Source organism: Protopterus annectens, chromosome 4.part0 (genome assembly GCF_019279795.1).
Source record: "Protopterus annectens isolate FY-2018-M chromosome 4.part0, PAN1.0, whole genome shotgun sequence".
Classification (NCBI taxonomy): Eukaryota; Metazoa; Chordata; order Ceratodontiformes; family Protopteridae; genus Protopterus; species Protopterus annectens.
The window spans coordinates 1,255,672,431-1,255,689,997 of NC_056733.1; positions in this window are offsets into that span (position 1 = coordinate 1,255,672,431).

A 17,567-nucleotide genomic window follows, 5' to 3' on the forward strand; every position below is an offset into this window, starting at 1 on the left:
TACATTTATATTAACAAGTGAATTTCAGACAGTTCTCAGAAGACAACAGTTGCATTTCTCATGAAACAACAAACACAATTAGAAGACAGGTATATAAATTAAAGTATTCACATCAACAATTATAAGTCTATACAGTTGTTCCAGCTGTAAAATCTTGCAGAAGTAAATGGACTGATACAGCAGAATGGGGAAAACATTGTTCTAAAGAAGTTTAGTGTTTTTACATTTCGGTAAAGAAAGGTTTGCAAGAAGTTCAAGATACATAATGAAATTAGTTATAAAATTATGTAGGAAGGGAGATTTTAGTATTGCATAGGTTTGTAAGAAGTTTAAGAGGTATCATGAGGTAGGTTATAAAATTATGTAGGAGGGGTGGGGAGATATTGGCAGTGTACAGGATAGTGATAATATGATATGACTGAGAGTGGTATAGGATTAGTTCTGTTTGTACAGTAGGACAGTGGTAATAGCATGTGACTGAGAGAGCAGGTATAGAATTAGTTCTAATTAGGTTGCCTGTTCCAGACTGGTGTATCTAGAAGTTTTATAACTATACTTTGAGTATGCAGGCAATGCATGAGAGTGGTAGAACGGTGGATGGGTCAGTAAGAAAAAAAAACAAGAAGATAAATGTTTAAGTGGTGTGTGTAAAAAAGTGGTGTATTGATTCAAATGCATGAGGGAATGCTTAGGGGCATAATGATCAAAGTAAAGGAGGGCAAAATATTAGTGATAAGCAATGAGAAGTTTGTGTTTTCACTAGAGGTCTTACCTTGGTGATGAACATGAGCATGACCTGGACTGATTAAGGTATTGTTTGAGCTGGAATTTATAGCTTGGAAGCGTGTTAATCATTTTTACTTGTGTAGGAATAGTGTTGCAGAGTTTGTAGATGTAACAGGAGTATAGTGAGTCCCTACTGAATTATTTGTTCTAGTAGTGTTTAGTAGAAATTTATTGCTAGAACAGAGGTCCCTTGTGGGGAGTGTAGGGCAATAATATGGGTTTTGACACAAGGCATTGTTCAGGAAAATATATCAGTTTGTATGCCATAACTAGCTGAGAGTATGTTATGCAGGTGCTAAACTCTAGCCAATTTAGCTGCTTTAAGGCTTGGCAGTGGTGAGTTCGGTGTGCAATGCTGGTAGCAAATGTATCTACTTCATTGCAAAAGGTGGCTAGTTTGGATTTTAGTGTAGAGTTTAGGTTGTAAGGATAGCTGAGGCATGTAAGAGGGCTGGAAGCAAATAGGATGAAGCTAGGGTTTTTCTTGCTTGGTCTATAAGGTACTGTTTTGCCCTGTAAAGGGAGCCCAGCTTCTGGTGGGTCTTTTTAATTGCTTTACGAATATGTTGATCAAATTTAAGAATGACATCTATTACAATGCCCTGTAATTTAGTCTGTGTACTGCCTCAGTTTTATTATTATTTGCAGATGTAACCAATATTGATTGTTTTTGATGGAGATAATGTTTTGGGGTGAAGAGCATCAGTTTTGTTTTATTGGGATTAAGAAGTAGGTTTGATTTTTTTTTCAGCTAGGTTTTGATTGAAAAGAAATAAATTTGAGTTTTTTTCTTGTAGCCTTGATATTGTGGGGCTGTACATATTAAAATTTAATCATCTGCATATTATACTATATTTTCTTTGTGTATGGCAGTGTGAAGCTTGTTTATAAAAATATTAAAAAATAAGGGGTCCTAGTATAGAGTCCTGAGGGACACTTAAGGTAACCAGAAGAGAGAAAGAGAGGTCCTGTTGCCATTTGACTGTTTATTGCCTTCAAGATAGATAACTAAGGAACCATTTAAGGGAGGCTTGAGAGAAACCTATAGAAGCAAGTTCAGGAAGTAGATGTTGGTGTGATACAGTGTTGAAAAGTCTAGGAACACAGTTGACACTATGTTGCCCTTGTTCCTGTGCTAGTTTATAGTATTGGGGAAGTGAATGAGGGCAGTGGTTGTGCTGTGGTGGGGTCTGAAATCATACTGTGTTTCTGAGAGCAGATTATTTGAATTTAAGTGATGCAGAAGTTGAGCATGAATACATTTTTCAAGTATTTTTGATAGGTGGGAGGATTGCAATGGGCCTATAGTTTTTAAACTCTATAGATGTGCCACCTTTCTGTAAAGGTATAATAATGGATTTGTTTACAGATGGAAGGAACTTATTTTTTTCATTATACATCTATCTATCAATATAGAGACTGGAAAAGCAATTGCATCTGCAACCATTTTGAAGTACTCTGATGGGAGCTGGTCAGCAGCTATGGTGGCTGGTTTTAGCTTATGTAGGAGTTTTTTAATGGTGGAGATAGGTACTGGGCTGAAGTTCAATAGCTGGGGATATTTATCAGAGGATGCTGGTACTGAGGGGGTAGTGAAAGTATTAATGTTTGTGAGGTAAAATACAGCCATAAAATAGTTCTTAAACTGTGAGGGAAATTAATCAATAATATTGATGGACAAAGGAAAAAACAATAATATTGCTGGATGAAGGGTTGGGGGTGGTAATCTGGCCTGAATATAAACAGTTGTTTGTGGATGTCCAGAAGAGGTTTTGAGTTGTTTTGATGTTTATTTTGGAAGATGTTATAATATGTTTGCTTGTCATGTTTTATTTTGTATTGCCATGTTTTATTTCATATTTTGTCCTATTCCTTAGTTGCTTGAAAGGTTGAAATGTATTTGTGTTTTTTGAGCTACTCTTTCCAGGCCTTGTCACACTGTAGTATTCATTTCTTAGTTTCTCTTGGTAGCCATGGTGCAGGATTGGATTTAACCCTTTTAGTACGTACTGGGGCAGGGTTGTTGAGAATTTTTAGGAATGTCTTCAACTATATTATTAATACCTATATTATTATTAACTATATAAGTCTGGCTTCAACTATCCAATATGCAGATGACACAACACTTATATGCACTGCTAATAACCTGCAACACCTCCATGATATAACCCGAAATCATTCTCAGATACCGAGCTATGGCTCTCTAACCATCAGCTCATACTCAACCCCAATAAAACAAAACTCATGATCTTCCAACCCACATGATCCTCTCCCCCCAGCACCTTCTACATCACAGTTAGGAATAATACTAAAATTAATGCTGATTCACAAACAAAACTACTAGGAGTAATAATAGATAACAACTTAAGATTTGACCTACATGTAGGACAAATAATTAAGAAAGTTCACAAAAAATGTGTACTGTTTACAGAAATAAAACATATCTAACTAACACCTCTAGGGTTGCCTTTGCTAGAACCCATCTTCTATCAACACTTCTGTATGTTTCTCCAGTTCTCACCAACCTTAAAAAGACAGATTTAATTAAACTTGAAACATGCTGCAATAAAATAGTTAAATTTGCAAATGACTGTGCACACCTTACCCACCACTGTCACTCCTTAAAAAAACTCTCTTAGTTAAAACTCCCACAACTACTATCCTATAACCAATTAACATTAGCACACAAACTAGTATATCAACCTGAAAAAAAAAGCCCTTCTAAATATTTTTCAGGCCCATACCACAAATCAAAGTCTTTGGTCAACAAATAAATCTCTGCTACAAGTGTCCAAATCCACTAATATGACAGGTGACTCCCTATTTCTCATCATGTAGCAACAAGGTGGAACTCACTGCCTCACAGCATCAGAACCAACACAAATACCAACCAATTCAAAAATATTCTTAAAAATTATCTTAATGACACCTGGCTTTGTTCCTGCACTACTCCAGGCTAACCAGTTTTAATACTTTCTGGTAATAATTGTTCTTCTTCTCTGACCACCTCATAAGCTATGCTCTCTGTCATGTGTAGATGATCTCTAACCTCATCTTTTTCTATCCAATTTCCCCCTACAAACCCTTCCTCAGCTTACTTTGAGAAACTACAATGTCTGCACTACAATAAGTAATTATATCAGATAATTGTATAATACAAATGTCAGCTATAATAGCATAGTATGCAATTTCTGGTGTCTTGTATATTTTTTGTATAATTTCTTGTATAAGTTTTGTATAATCTCTATATATTGAGCTTTTCTCCCCGGGCCTCCACTGAAAATGGGTCTTATCCCAATCAGAAGTTCCCTGTAAACAAATGTCAAATAAATAAATAAAATCTCTCATTTAAGTGTAAGACAGCAGAGTCTAAGGGCATAGATTTTTGTATTTTCCAGTTATATTCTCTTAAGAATTTGATTAAACTGTGTTTGTCAAAAATTTTCTGAGTTATGAACTTGGTTGTAAATTATATGTTTATCTTGGATATTGTAATTTCTGGAGCATAAGTAGGCTGATGGTCACTTAAGCTGTCAGGAAGGCTACTGACTGCCCTAATTTTGTTAGGTCTGGTAGTAAGAATCCAGTCTAAGGTTGATTGCCTAGAGTACTTGTGCGGACTCTAGTAACTGATGTAATTAACTGGGTAAAGCTGTGCAAGTTTATGGAATCAGATGAGGTGTTGCTATTAATAAGCTGCCAATATATATGTAGGTCTCCTAGTATTATTGTTTCACGTTGCATACAGAGGGATATCCAGTATAGGATATTTTGACAGTGGTAGTTGTTTTTACTTGGTGGGCTATACATGGCTGCTGAACAAAGTGTTTTCCTATTATTGATTTTGAGATGTGATATAAGTAGTTCTGCAGTATTAAATTTCTGTTTAATTTCTCCAAGTCTTTTAGGTTTCTAATACGTTGATAGTCAAAGTATGATTAAAGTTCACAAAATTAGTATTGTTTCAATCTTTGATGTTAGACAGAACTGTGGTTCACATCACCTGCGATGTGCACAGTAATGACTCCTTCTGCAATTCATATGGAGTTGCATGCATTCGTAACATATCTAAATAAGACTATAAATTCTTTTTTATAAGACCCATTGCTCCTACTACTATTGGAACTGTCTGGGTATCCTTCCACATTGCCCTTGTTTCTGCCTGCAAATCCTGATATTTTATGACTTTGTGTCTCTCTGTATATAAGATACTATAATCAATGGGTGTAGCAATTTCAGTGATCAATGCTACTTTTGTCTCCTTTTCGTGGAATATTGTATCTGGTTTTCTTGCTTCTGCTTTTTGAACTGTTGGTAATGGGTAACCCCATGTGATATAAACTTCATCATTCACAATAATGTCATGTGGCTCATATTTCCAATGCTTCTCAGCTACTTCAATATTATAATGTTTGCACAATCCCCAGTGCAACAGTCTTGCCACATTATTATGCCTTTCAGTATACAGGCCTTCTGCCATTAGTGTATCACACCCAGCAACAAGATGTGCAACTGTTTCCTGTTCTGGTTTACAGAAGCTGCATTTATTTGTTTCTCCCACATATTCAATGAACTTCATAAACCAATTTGTACATAGTCCACTGTCTTGGGCTGCTAATATTAACCTTTTACTTTTGGTTTAAATTCACATCTCATTAACAATTCCTGCATCAGATCCTGATTGCCATGAGGTTGTTCAAGGAGTTTTCTGTACTTGCAATATATTAATGCCTTTTCCACATTTCTTGCTTTCTCATCTGATCCTTCTTCTTGTGCTCTTTCTTTCATTTTTTTGGCACATTCAGTTGTTGCCTGATTTTTATCTACTTCTGGTCTGGTTTCCATACCCGCTTTACACTCATATGCTTCTGCTAAACTAAGCAGGGAACTTACCTTAGATTTGTTCTCTTCATGTTTCAAAAAACTTTATGTTTAGACCTGATGAGGTCAGCAGACATGTATTCAGTCCCACTATTGCAGATCTATGCATATAATCAGTTCTGAGGAGGTCCATAACTCCTTCAGAATGAGGAATATATAATCTTGGTATTTATTGATTTTTATATATCATTCGATAAGCACAAAGCATTTTTCTTGTTTTCCTGTGCAACTGATCCAGTACCTTTTGGGGAGAGTCAGTCACCCCAAAACCTTAAGTTAGAACAGGAAGAGCAAATTGGTTTATAGTTTGGTCTTTTGTTCCTAGATGTCAGGGCTGTTTTTAATAATAATTTTAGTTTTCTAAAATATTCCTTACTGAGTTTTGTTCTCATTTGTTCACATTTTATTGTCAATCCTTCATCAATTCCCAATTATTTGTATATTCCCTCCTGCTCAAGTTCTTTTATATTACATTCCTGTCCCAGACTGATATTTTCTTGGGGATACAACTTTCTTGATTTAAATGTTGCTTTTTTCACATTTATCAAGATCAAACTACATTTTATATAATCTGAAAACATTTTGACCACTTCCAGTTGTGCATTCAGGTCTTCATCTGATGAACTATACAGTTTTAAATTATAATAACCACAATCTTGCCACACAGAGCTCCAATAAAGGTTGTCCCTCCTCAACACATATACACAATAATGTCATCAAGGAACCAAGGCTCACATGAAGTAAAAATAAATCTAATTTCTCCAGCACACAATAAATACCAAAAGTTTACACAGCAGGATTAAGCGCTTTCATCTTCTTACAGAAGACTTCATAAGAATAACAAGACACTTCACTGCTCCACTTTATGATACAAAACATAACTCCTAGTTGGTTAAACAATTAATTAAATAATTTATGCAAATGATGTCAAGAAATTAATATTTAAAAGAACAGCTATATCATTGCTTATATTATAATTGTTAGACTACTGCATACTACATAAATCAAATATTATACGTTTATCAAATTTTATAGTGAAAAATGTATAGAATCCTAAAAGTATATATGTATATATGTATTAAAAACACATATTAAGATATAAAAAAACTGCTCCTGCAGAAATTCTCAAAGAGCCCTCCATTAAAAACATATTGCATAAAGGAAAACCCTATAAAGGATATTTAAATAACAGTAGTTAAATGGTGTAAAATATGTATAAATGTATATAAATATACGTATATGTAATTACAGGACAATTACTTTGCAATGTTTTGATTTTTAGTTTTTGACCCTTTTAGGTTCAGACACCTTCAACTTTAATGTAGGGAGAAGTGATATGTGGTCATTCATACCAGGTGGGGTACAGGCATCTAACCTCAGCTACTATATCATCTCCCTGTACTCCAACCTATTCTCCCAGTCCCCACATCTATCGCTAGGAACCACCTTTTCCAGGACGTTGTCTCAAAGTACGTTCAGTTTTACCAATGTAGTATGTCTAGCAGTATTTACAGTATGTCAGGTACACAATCCCCTTTGAATAGCAACTACTGTATGTCAAAGCCTTTAAACTGAAGGGTATACCGAGAATTTCTATGCTTTTACAATTGGTCATAAAAGTACATTGGGAACATCTTCCACAATTGTGTGTTCCCATTTTGGCCATTGTCCCATTAACAGTACTACCTCTCTTTTTTCCAATAATTCCTTGAGACTAAAGTTCCTCTTAAAACTATACTTCAAATGTTTGTTAAAAATGTCTAACCTGCTGGGCGTTCTTTGAAACATGCCCCATACTCTATTTATGGTTCTCTTTATCCACCATGAATCTTAATTGTAGGTCAATACCAAATATGGTGTGGCAGGTAATGCATCAGGTACCACACCCTGTTCTTTTGTTATAGGTTCCACATAGAGTAGGGGTATATACATGTTCCCCCGTCCTTGTGACACTTGTTCTTTGATAAGTCTAATCAATTCATCTGGGTACCCTCTTTCTAAAAAAAGGGAATGAACATACTCCAACTCCTGAATAAAATCTTCCTCTTTGGATGTCATCCTGGCAGTTCTTACCATTTGTCCCTTCACTATGTTATGTTTCTGGAAATAAGGGTGGTTACTTTGATAATGTAGGTAAGAGCTGGAAAAACACTTTTTTTTCTATAGACCTCTGATGTAAACTTTTTATTTTCCTAAACACAAGGTGCAGTGTTTGAGTCTCACAAGGGATAATTGGCTAAGCTTAAAATGGCTCGCAAGGGCAGTTAGCTTAGTACTAACCTATGAATACCTATGAATAATCTTTTTCTATACAAACATCCAAAAAAATAATTTTATATAGTCCTATCTCATGAGTGAATGTTAAAAACTCTGTAGTAGAATTCAAAAATTCAATAAATGTGGGAATCATCTCAAAAGGTCCCCACCACACAATAAAATATAATCCAAAAAATGAAAATACCTAGAAATATAATCTTTCTGCATGGAATCAAATACATAATAAATTTCCCAATACAACATAACAATGTTGGCAAATATGGGGGCACAGGATGAGCCCATGGCAACCAAATCAAGTTGGTGGTATAACTCCCCCTGAAAAATCAAAAAGTTATTTTTGAGCACCAATTCCATATTTTCAAGTACCAATCTAAAGTCAGCTGCTGATAGAAATCCAAACTCAATTAACATGTATTCAAACCATTCTAGGCCTTTATGGTGTGGAATAACAGAAAATAAATCCTTGACGTCCACTGTCACAAAAATAAAATCAGTTTCAAATTCTAAATTTCCTATCTTTTGTGAAAAGTCCCAAGAGTCTATGAGGATATGTGGATATTTTGTCCACCATTATAATATGATCAATTATATAGCTGTTCTTTTAAATATTAGTCTCTTGACATCATTTGCATAAATTATTTAATTAATTGTTTAACCATTTGGGAGTTATGTATTGTATTATAAAGTGGAGCAGTGAAGGGTCTTGTTATTCTGATGAAGTCTTCTGTAAGAAGATGAAAGCACTTAATCTTACTGTGTAAACTAGATGTGTCCAACCTGCGGCCCGCGGGCCGCATGCGGCCCTCAGAGCACTGCCATGTGGCCCTCTACCTCTAATTCCAACATCGATGTACACGTGCCCCAAAACACTTTTTTGTTGTGTTTTTCACGGCTGTGACCTGTAACTCTAACATCGGTGTGCGCATGCACCAAAGCATCCTTCTAGTTTTTATTTTTTTGCACCAAAGAAGGGTCTGTGTGTTCGCGCCCCTTATTTCATGCCAAAGGATCAATGTGTGTGTTCTTGCTGAAGAGGGAGTCGTCTATGGATTTGCTGCCATTGCCTTTTAAGGAGACAGCACTTAACCTGTGTTAACAGGTAAGTATGGTGTGAGCGAGTGCATGCATGAAAGCAGAATGTTTGTGTGCGTGAAAGTAGAAGTGTTTGTGTGTGTGTGTGTGTGTGTTTATGTCTGCATGGCAGAGAGACAGAGAGAGACACATGCACAAAGAGGCTAACATACAAAAAGGTTAGCTCACAAATGCATCCTACATTAAAAGTACACTTTCATTAAATTGCAGCTTTTCTGACAGGGAGAGTGTTGTATTGAATATGAAATCATACCTCTCAACTGTATAGATTTTCGAAGAATGTCTGGATTTTTGCCTCATCTTCCAATCTGTGTCTTTTGCTTAGGAAATAAAAGTAGTCATCCAAGGTAATGCAGTCCCAGGGATTAAGAATGAGACAGCAGCCTAGGGTTAATGGGTCAGTAATGGATTGACTAATGTGGGACTGTAGCATATAAAGTTTATTGTTTTTTTTTTGACAAACAAAAAAAATCACCCAATACTGTCTTGTCATTGGTGGGTTCTAAGCAGTGGTAGATTGGACAACAGTAAGCATATCTTTGGTGGATCATCAATACTGGCAAATCAGGTGGGCACAATGTCATTTTTAAATGTTGGGGGTTTTAGTGTGTATGTGTGTGTTTGTGTTGGGAGTACTGCAATAGTAGATGGTTATTAAAGACAGAGACTTACAAACTGTGGAGAATATGTTTCTTTGTTTCAAAACCTGATACTTGGGTACTAGGAATGCCAAAATAGATTTTTTAAGACATAGCTTCTTGCCATTTACAGTGGATGGATATTTACATTTAACGGACAATGTTAGCAGTATGAGTGTGGTCCTGTAGGGATCTGGAGGATGCTAAGTCTACCACTGCCAATGTCTTGTAATGTGACCTGGAAATGGATATTGGGATGTTACTGAAAAAATACAGCAAGTGGGCTTTGAAATGTAGTTTAATTAAACAAAGTGCACTTACAATTTACAGACCATAATTTAATTTATTTCAGGTAGTCCAGATCCTGGTAGATTGTATGCCATTAGACTTAATTAGGGAGAGGTGTCATTCTGTGGAAATAAGCAGACCTAGTTTCAATGAAAGCTCTGTGGTTGTTTGCAGGTAGGAAGTTGCAGGATGTGGAGCCAATGTGTTTTATTATTTTTAATGGATTTGTCATTTCAAAGTATGGTTTTCTTTGTTGCAAAAGAATGCAGGATTGATGAGCCATATAATGATTAACTGACAATAATGGGATAGAAACATTATATGTGATGTATACTATTTGCAGCTACATTTGTTTCAATGGTGTCTGTGATGCATAACTATTTTTGGGCCTGTGTCCCAATTTTATTTTTTGCTTTGTCCGGAATTCTTTCCCTAAGGTTGAGAGGTATGGTTCCATGCTAAATCAGAAGGTTGTATTTACCTTGGAAGACTTTTCAGCATAATTATGAGAAACAGAGTGTTTTTAATATCTCCACTTATTTCCAATATAAACTGCCAGGTAACCTTGCAAATAACTTTCTTATTACGCTACTTTAATTCTTTTGGAATTGACAGGTATGCTTCATTCGTAAGAATAGTGTGCTGTGACTGATTTCTTGCAGCAGTCTGTGGCTTACTTATCACAATAACTTTTCTGTGTTTCTGGGTGTGTGATCAATTTAACAGTTTTGAAGATGTTTTCCAAAATTAAATAAATACATAATAAATAAAAAAAAGTAATCCTTTCTTCACTTTGAGCTATTGACAAAGTGTGGGAATTTGTTTTTTTCAAAAGCGATGGTCAGCATTACAGCTTAGTAAATGGTCAGTCTGTGAATAACTTCTGCACAAATTAAAATGTCTGAATGTCAAATGGCTTTAGATTGGAGGGAAGTTATATGTTTACTCCAGTATGTAGTATGATCTTAGAGAGTTTATAGATTTCTTATTGATGTATTTTTTGCTGAGCAGTTGTTTGTTGATTTATTTATTGTCCTTTTGGTGGTGGGAAATTGCATGGATGAATCCATTTCTATTATGATTTTTTTTTCAGATATTTTGACTTCCAGACAATTTCAATCAGTGAGTGTGTCATGTGATTACTGAGGTTGCCTATTTTACAAGTAGGGGCTCCTTTTATGTGTTTGTGTGTGTGTGTGTGTGTGTGTGTGTGTGTGTGTGTGTGTGTGTGTGTGTGTGTGTGTGTGTGTGTGTGTATAAGAGAGAGATTTAATATGTATACTGAATATATTTTTGCAAATGGAATTCTTAGTTAAATAGGCCCCTCTTCTTAGACAAGTAGACTTGAGTAACCAATATTAGATCTTAGCCATCCAGCTGGGAAAGTTTAATATGTGGATTTTCCTTCCGGTTTGATGAAGGCTATGCTACTTACTTAAGGAGTACATGCATGGTTATCTATCCATTTGTAGTCTTGTTGAACTACATTGTTTGATAATGAGAGGAGCTTTTTACAGAAGTTGAAAGTTTTTGTGAAAAGAACCTGTCCATACAAAGTGGCTTGTTTATGTTGCAGTGAAGGCTGTGGTCTTTGTAGTGAGTGATTTAAATATAACCAGTATTTCTGAGGTGGAGAAAGTCTCTTAAGGCAGGATCTTTCTTAGCCTGGAAAGCAAGCAAGTGATGAAATTTATAATGGCCAGTGAGAGACAGAGGAAAGCAAGAAGCTTTTTAGTCTGTTTGGATAACTAAATGAACTCAGTCCTTTGACCTTTTTTTGTCAAAAATGGTTGTAGTCTTCTTTTGGCATGGTGTTTTGATGAGGCACGTGCCAAAAGGGGTGTTGCGCTCAATAATTGCTCTTGTAAAGGAAGAATACAGGGATGTTATGACCTCCTTGTCCCTGGATGAGATACCCTTACTAATGAGGTGGGCCATGTAAAAAGCTTTCCGTACAACGGAGAAAACGTGGTGGTCAAAAGTCAGGTTTCTATCAACCTGGGTGCCCAAGCACCTCATGACTGATTGCGTGCTTACAACATTGTTATTAGTGTGATCATTTGTGGGGACATCACTCTCCTCAAAGGGGATGATTGTGCATTGTTTGGCATTTAGCTTGAGGCCATGTTTGTGGCACCAGTCATTTGTTTGGGTGAGACCCTCTTGTAGCTTATTCAGAATTGTTTTATTAAGTCAGTAATGTGAATTCTTTACTTTATTGCAAATTTGTTGGCTTATTTTTCTGGATTATAGTATTGTAGGATTGCTAATGTTGACATTGTATGTAGATGGAATGCTGGAGTGGTTTTCCCAATGAGAAATGCTAATGCTGTATTGAATATCTGTTTATTTGTAAAAAAAAAAATCTATATATTAACTAAGATGTTAGAGTTAACTGTTAGATTAGAGAATTAAAATCAGAATGAGAATTAGAATTTTAAGGCAAATATTAGGCATTTATTAATTGTTCCAATGCACCTACAGTACAGCCAGGAGGTCGACTTTGGTCTCCTGTGGCAGCGAAAGAGTTAACTATATGATATATTTTATATGCGGCCCCAAGACAATTTCTGTTCACTCAATGTGGCCCCGGCAAGCCAAAAGGTTAGACACCCCTGGACTGTAAACCTTTGGTATTTATCTTGTGCTGGAGAAATTAAAGATTTATTTTTTACTTTATGCGAGCCTTGGTTCCTTGGCGACATCATTGTGTATCTGTGTTGAGGAGGGACAGCCTTTATTGGAGCTCTGTGTGACAAGGTTGTGGTTATTTTAGTGTTTCAGACTAGCGTTTAGTTGATTTATGAGTTTATAATTTTAAATTATACACAAAAAGGAGATGAGAAGTCTTTATGCTTGGTTGCTGCCAGGGAGCCAAATTGTAACTGTGATCTAATCTGTTAAGTAGACAGCTTAATGGGTTAAGGAAAAGACAAAAGAGCAGCAGTGACAAAGAATCACCTTGTAGTATCTCTCTTTGAATTTTGATGTCTGGGATAATAATTTGCCCTTCGCCATGGTTTAGCTGCAATGTAGTTTGCAACTATCTCATGGCCACTGTAATGTAATTGATCAGTACAATACAGGATGTATATTATACATCACTCAATGTAATTGGTCAATATAATACAGGATGTATATTATACATCACTCGGTGTAATTGGTCAATATAATACAGGATGTATATTATACATCACTCAATGTAATTGATCAGTATAATACAGGACATATATTATACATCACTCAATGTAATTGATCAATATAATACAGGATGTATATTATACATCACTCAATGTAATTGATCAATATAATACAGGATGTATATTATACATCACTCAATGTAATTGATCATTATAATACAGGATGTATATTATACATCACTCAATGTAATTGATCAATATAATACAGGATGTATATTATACATATAACATTCACAAATAAGCTGTTCCAACTTTTCCAACTTGCTTAAAAAAGTACGTACACAACATCTAGCGCTTTCATTCACTTTATTGTCTGTGAACTTCCTCAGAAACAGTTTGAACTCCACCCCCAAACACTTTTTATAGTAAAAAATAATCACATGGTAACAAATTTCATATGCACAATTAATTATTAATACATTAATTAATAACATAAAAACTAGTTTTAACAAATGTAAGTTAACTGTATGAGTTGAACAGTGTAAAATATAAGCTAAGAAGGGGAAAAGGAAATGACAAACTTAAGTTTGATCTCCATATCCAGAATAACATTAAAAATATCAGAAACTTGGGATACTCTACAGGCACAAACATTTCTTAGACACATCCACCAAATATACCCTAGCGACTACCTACCTGTTGCCCGCACTGTTATTTGGAATCCCAGATCTCACAAATCTCAACAACTTGCTAACATCAAAACTTGAATTATGTTACAATACAATTGTTAAATTTCCAACAAGTGCAAGCTATTATACCAACCTCTGTACTGCCCTCCAGTCAGTCAGTTGGCCTGAACTCCCACACCATATTAGCTATTATAACTTATAAAAGGCACACACAATTATACATAATCCAACTGCCTGCCCAGCCCTCAGTTCAAATACTCAAAATCTACATACCTACAAGATCCATAAGGTCAGAGGAAAAGCAACTACTCTCTGTCCCCAAACATAATAAAACAGCAGAACAAGGCCTCTACTCCCACTGTGTAGCTAAAATATGGAACACCTTATTTGTAATAACCTCTTAGTTTTCAAAAAAAAAAAAACAAACAAAACAGCAAAATAATGTCTCATCAATTCATAGATATCTCCCTTTTGTAAGCTTGGCTGAAAGTACTAACTGCTATAACATATCCCATCTTTCCTATCATCCTTATCTAAATCTCCATGTAACTTATCACCTTTATTCTTTACTTTCTCAAATTTTGTATGCTTCTACTCACAGGCATCTCACTCTTTTACTCTTCTATACAATATTTTTTTAATCACTATCTCACTCCTTTACTCTCTTATAACTCTGTTGACAAGTGTCATTTGCACATATCTTCAGCTCACACTTTTGTATTTTCTAATCATATGCAAATCAAAATATAGATTTTCAAACTGTGTATATCTTTCTCATGTATGTATATATAATTTTAATACTGGTATCATGTAAATGATAAATTCACTGTTATTAATACATTGTCATTGTCTTATATGCTTTCCCCCCCGGACCTCCACTGAAAATGGGTACACTTGACCCAGTCAGACTTTGCCAGTAAACACATGTCAATACCTGACTAACTAACTAACTAACTAACTAAGTAAGTAAGTAACTAACTAACTAACTAACCAAATAAATATATTTTTAAAGCACCTAGTTTGAGGTCATGGCTCAGAAATTCTTATTAAATTGCTACTGCATTAATTTCATTTGAAATTAGCAGTAGAAAGACTCGCAGAAACTCTGTTCTTGTAAGAAAAGAATAATCTGGGAAGACTAAAATATCTAAGTGGCATTAACTTCTACTAAGCAAGACTTTTTGTTTGTGTAAAACTTAGGAGTTTCTCAGCACAGGTACTTCTGTGTGATTTTACTTACTTCATTTTGTATTTAGGCATGTGCATCTATATTCATAGAAAAAAGAAAAACACATCCAACTGATTTACTGCAAGCTATGAGCTAGAGGCTACTTGCAGGTAGGAGAAGCACAAAACATTAAAAGACTTTTCAGGATCAATTCTCATTAAGCATCTTGCAATTAAGAAGCAAGTAATATAGATAGCTTCAAAACAAAGGTAAAGGGAAACAGCAATATGGATGTACAGCATGAGAGGGAAGGCTGAAAAAGGACAGGCCATAAAGAATATCAACACAAGAGAGGCACACAAGGAGAACAAATTCTCAAATGCAGAACAAAGGAAGAATAAAGGTTTAAGACAAATAGTAATGAGTTGCTTCTCATAGGGCGCAGGGAGAATGCAGATGTCAGTATACAACCTAATACAAAAACAGGCAGAATGGGGTTGGCGTGGCATGTATGTGCATAAATAGGACATGGTATGGAAAATACATAGGAAAACAAGGAAGTGAATGGCAAACATGCTGTACATGCCAATAATCAACTCATTGCAGGAGACTGATAGTTTGCATAGATACATAAATACAGTGGTGGCTGGTGACTTCAAATCAAAGGGGGGCTGCAGGAGACAGATGAATGGGTGGTGTCAATGGGAAGGGGTGTGGCTAACTAGAAAGGGGAGGAGCTATGTTCAAAACCACAAAACCTGTAACTTTAATTAAATACTCTGCCCAGGGTGCCAAACCATCATTATGACAACCCAATCAAGACAAAATGAAGTGTAGAAGAAAAAACATGTTTCAATCCATTGGCTGCATGACAGCTTACTTAATATCTAGATGGAAACAAAAAGGTTGTGAGGCATGAAAAAATAAATTACTTTTTAAATACATTACTGGAATGCTAGTCAAAATCAAGTATAAGAAAAACAAGCAGCACTCAACTCAAACCACTTCTCCTTGTACTCCAGTTCTAATTATAATTTATATTCAGCTTTATTAAAGTACCAAGTAACAAGCTGAAAGTAGCAATCTCTGTGGTACCCCAACTTGTAAAAATGTTTCTTATCCAAAAAGGACCTGCTGCCTGACAACAACTATCTACTTGTTTCATGGGGAAAACATGATCAAAGTAAAAAATGAAAAGCAAACAGGAAACAAGCTCAACATACATTGCTTAAAGGATTACTGCACAGGATATGGACCACACATGATAGATTGTTATTCTGTTTAGTTTGCAGGTAAAGCCTGTAATGAGCTCTTAAAATAATGTAATCCTGTCCTTTATTACAAATACTGTCATATGCATTTCAATACCCAAGGCTTATATGTTATCTAGTTATGTAAGTATTCTCTGCATGGCAACAACAGAAAGGCTTTCAATGTTGGCAATTCTTTAACAGTATGCTTATTAAAATGTACTTGCATCTTACAATCTCAGACAAGCTTACCAGATGGTCATTAAAGCACTGCTACTTAAACACAGAGCAACAGGCACTTTCTGAATAATAATAAGCATAAATCAACAGTATAAAAATATGACAGAAACCAGAACATTCTGCAAAATCAAGGACAGATGAAAAGCCATTGTAGTACTTTTGTCTACCTTGGATGGGGGGATATTCTGCACATTTACACTGCATAACTGCTCCTTGCCTTGCTTGGACACATCCAGAGTCACTACATGGGGGAGTGGGGTGCAACAAGTATGTCACAATTTGAAATGTCTCTGGCTGACTGCGATGGCCCTGACACATTTGTCATATCTCTCAACCTCAGAAGAAGAAATCTGGACAAAGCCATACATAGAAGTGGGACAAAGGCCCAAAAATAAGGACACTTTTTAAATATTGCACTTATAAACGTAGAAAGATAATATAATAGTAGGTCTTGCATTAGTATAAATTTTCTGAAGGGTATGAAATCTGAAACTGAAATGTCTGTCATTATTTTCTAACTTCAGTCTTTAATGATTTGCCACTAATTTGCCAAACAAAACACAATTGTATGAAAAATGGACCAAAAATGTGATTCAAAAATCTAAAATAGCCACACAATACAGCTGGGAACCTGTCAAAGAAGGGACACTTTTTAATATTAGTACTGCTAACTTGAGCAGCTGACAAAATAAAATAATCTACATGCATTTCTGAAATAAAAGTAATCTATAACTGATTACTGCAGTTATTTAGTAATTGTAAACCCTCCATGTTTTCTTCCAAAATTACCATTTTGCGGAGGGATTATTAGGGGAAAAGCAACATTTTGAGCTAAAATTGGGGACAGTTGAGAGGTTTGGATATGCCTAATTCTATAAAGCAATTTATTTGCATGTACCTCTCAACCTGTTAATGCAGGAAATCTGGACAAGGCCAAATATATGGGGGAAACATATAAACAGTACTAAAAATTGCTCTTGTATAAACTGAGACAGTTGATCGAATAACAGGTCTTGCTTTAGCATGCGTTTTTCTGAAGGTTAGGAAGTCTGAAACTCAGTGTTTGTCATTATTTAGTGATTTCATTCCTAAATTATTTGACAGAAAACCACAAATTT